The following is a 4,282-nucleotide window of genomic DNA, read 5'->3' as shown; positions in this document are numbered from 1 at the left end:
GCACAATTTACGACGTCAGTTGTATGGTAATGAGGAAACCATCAAAATAAAAGCCCGCATATCAAAACATTGCAATGTGGATAACTAATTCTAAAGAAATAGAATTTTATATCAATGCCCACTTTTATTGTGCCAACAAGAAAATGCAAAAAGTAATTTATGTTATGATCCACACTTCTTTGAAAATATACATAATAATTTATCAAGCCTACAAGCAATACAAGACTATTATTTTGGTGGGAGATTATATGGTTTTAAATACCTCAATGGATCATAAAGGAAATCACATTACTGTCATGTCTACTCCCGCTCCCTCCCTCCAGCACTCAACATCACCGGTCTACTAACCACCTGTCCTAGCAAACCATCATTACGCACACCTGGCAACCTTTATCACGCACACCAGCGCCTCATCATTAGGTACACCTGGACTTTGTCACTTCCCTGATTACTCCCCCTTTATCTAGCACTCCGTTGTTGTTGTCACCCATCAGGCAGTATTGTTTCTGTCTTATGTTCAGACGCTACGGTTGTGCCTGTATCCATTCTATGTTTATTCTTATTAAACTCACTGACTGCACCTGTGTAACAGTATAACTTTAATCCGTCCCCGGGCTCGAACCAGGGACCCTCTGCACACATCAACAACAGTCACCCACGAAGCATCGTTACCCATCGCTCCACAAAAGCCGCAGCCCTTGCAGGGCAAGGGGAACCACTACTTCAAGGTCTCAGAGCAAGTGACGTCACCGATTGAAACGCTATTAGCGTTAACCTCTAACTAGCTAGCCATTTCACATCCGTTACACCTGCTTAGTGACTCCCTGCGTCTTCGTTACAGAATTACTGTCTAACCGAATGGAAGCAGCAGCCAACCGAGACATCTCCCAGATGGTCGGCGAACAGGGAGACCTATTTCGGCCAAAACCACGTCCAGCTGGTGCAACTGTGGACAGCTATGGATGAGGTCCTCCGCTTTCTTCAATGTCTAGATCTTCCTCAAGGGGTATCATCCCCAACTAGCGGAGGATCTTCTACCAGCGAGCCAGCACCCCAGTCGACCCAGTGAGCCAGCACCCCAGCCTGTTCAGCAGTCTGCCCAGGTCAGTGATGCCCGTTTGTCCCTCCCGGACAAATGCCTGGACTCCATCCAAATGCCGTGGCTTCCTACTCATCAAACAGGAGTCCCCACCACCGAGAGGTCCAAGGTTGCCACTGTTATTTTCCTGCTGACCGAGCAGACGGTGGAGTGGGCTACGGCCGTCTGGGAGAGAGGAGGAATTGGGTTCCTATGGGAGGTTGATGATTCTGTTCAGAGGAGTCTTCAATCATCCATCGGAGGGCAGAGAGGGGGCTGAGCACCTACTCCAACTACGGCAGGAGGACCAGACCGCTGCGGAGTACGCCCTCACCTTCGATACAGTGGCAGCATCCAGTGGATGGAATGAAGAGATCACGGAGATCACGGCCTGGACACCCGGATGTCAGAAGACCTGCTTTCCCTTACCTTGTGGTTCCACGTCGGTTGAGAGTCCTATTGGTTGCCCTCCAGGCCGACATCCCAGAGGTTTACCAGGATCTCCGGGAGGTTTTCTCCAAGACCCACGCCACCCGACTCCCTCATTTCCCCTGAGACTGTGCCATCAACCCTCTAACAGACTCTGCGCAGCCGCATCTACCCCCTGTTGGTGGCTGAAACCAAGGCTATGGAGGAGTATATCCAGGAGGCTCTTCAACAGGGTTTCATTTGCCCATCCACCTCCCCTTCGGCATGTTTCTTCATGGCCAAGAAGGGCCTCATCTTCGTCCATATATTGACTACAGAGATCTCAATGCCATCTGTACAGCAGATCCCCTTATTATAAGGGACACTTTTAAATGTGCCTTTAGAGGCCATACAATTCAATACTCTTCTTTAAAACAACAGCAATTTAGGTCAAAATAGTTCATATTGACCTCTACAGGATCGGTGGGACCCCCGCGAGACAGTTGAGCTAATGTGATTAACATGAGGTTGAAGTAACAAGAGAATTTCCCAGGACATAGACATATCTGATATTGGCATATTCACTGCACTGTCCAATTTACAGTGAAAGAATACCATGCTATTGTTTGAGGAGAGTGCACAGTTTTGAACTTAAAGTTATTAATAAACCAATTAGGCACATTTGGGCAGTCTTGAGAACATTTTGAACAGAAAGGTTCATTGGATCAGTCTAAAGCTTTGCACATACACAGTGGCCAATCTAAATTGCGCCTGGGCTGAAAGAGGAAGCAATATGAAGCATATATTTTCATTTTAGTTTCCTCCATCTCCATGAACCAAAGTTAAATGTAAGGATTTATTTCTTCTATGAATGATGTAAAATTAACAGCTGTACAGAAACACTCAAGTGAAGTCCAAATTACAGAGGAGGAACTTCTTGATCTAATTGAAGCCTTCAAATCCAGGAAAACTCCAGGGCTGAATGGCATGCCAGTTGAGGTATATCAAACCTTTTTGATGTACCTAGAGGACCGTTAGTTACATGTTATAAACACTCCTATAAAATGGTAGATTATCAGATAGTCAACTAAATCTACTATTGTTTAAACAGGACCCAGGTGGTAAATATAGGTGTACAGTGCATTTGGAAAGCATTCAGACCCCCTTGAATATTTCCACATTTTGTAAATTACAGCCTTATTCTACAATACCCCATAATTACAAAGCGATAACAGGTTGACATTTTGACAAATTTATTGAAATAAAATACCTTATTTACATACATATTCAGACCCTTTGCTATTAGACTCGAAATTGAGCGCAGTTGCATCCTGTTTCCATTGATAATCCTTGAGATGTTTCTACAACTTGATTGGAGTCCACCTGTGGTAAATTCTACTGATTGGACATGATTTGGAAAGGCACACACCTGTCTATATCAGGTCCCACAGAGCAAAAACCAAGCCAAGAGGTTGAAGGAAGTGTGCGTATAGCTCCGAGACAGGATTCAGCCGAGGCACAAATCTGGGGAAGGGTACCAAAAAATGTCTGCAGCATTGAAGGTCCCCAAGAAGGCAGTGGCCTCCATTATTTGTAAATGGAAGAAGTTTGGAACCACCAAGACTCTTCCTAGAGCTGGCCACCTGCCCGAACTGAGCTATCAGGGGAGAAGGGCCTTGGTCAGGGAGGTGACCAAAAACCTTATGGTCACTCTGACAGAGCTCCAGAGTTCCTCTGTGGAGATGGGAGAAACTTCCAGAAGGTCATCTCTGCAGCACTCTACCAATCAGGCCTTTTTGGTAGAGTGACCAGACGGAAGCCACATATTGATTCAACAGTAGCTAAGATGGGGAGAAGTCTGTCTATAATAAAGTGATACTCTGCCTTAACACTATCAACAAGGTAGGTCCTACAGGCCCTAGTTTCGTTGCACCTTGACTACTGTTCAGTCGTGTGATCAGGTGACATGAAAAAGGACTTAGGAAAATTGCAATTGGCTCAGAACAGGGCAGCACAGCTGGCCCTTGGATGTACACAGAGAGCTAATATTAATAATATGCATTTCCACCTCTCCTGGCTGAAAGTGGAGGAGAGATTGACTTCATCATTACTTGTATTTATGAGAGGTATTGACATGATGAATGCACCGAGCTGTCTGTTTGAACTACTGTCACACAGCTCGGACCCATGCATACCCCACAAGACATGCCCCAAGAGGTCTCTTCACAGTCCCCAAGTCCAGAACAAACTATGGGAGGTGCACAGTACTACATAGAGCCATGACTACATGAAACTCTATTGCACATCAGGTAACTGACGCAAGCAGTAAAATTAGATTTAAAAAAACAGATTAAAAAAACACCTTATGGAACAGCGGGGACTGTGAAGCAACACAAACATAGGCACAGGCACACACACACACACACACACACACACACACACACACACACACACACACACACACACACACACACACACACACACACACACACACACACACACACACACACACACACACAATAACATACATACTATACACACACACACACACACGCACACACACAATACCATACATACTATACACACACATACACATGGATTTAGTACTGTAGATATGTGGTAGTGGTGGAATAGGGGCCTGAGGGCACACAGTGTGTTGTGAAATCTGTGTAATGTATTGTAATGTTTTTTTTTCAATTGTATAAACCTCCTTCATTTTAATGGACGCCAGGGGATCCATATTAAATACAAATTCTCTACAGTAAAAGCACATGATAGCCCTCTTGGAGCTTGCTA

The sequence above is a fragment of the Oncorhynchus tshawytscha genome, linkage group LG10 (assembly GCF_018296145.1).
Source record: "Oncorhynchus tshawytscha isolate Ot180627B linkage group LG10, Otsh_v2.0, whole genome shotgun sequence".
NCBI classification, from domain to species: Eukaryota; Metazoa; Chordata; class Actinopteri; order Salmoniformes; family Salmonidae; genus Oncorhynchus; species Oncorhynchus tshawytscha.
This window is presented reverse-complemented; position numbering follows the sequence as displayed.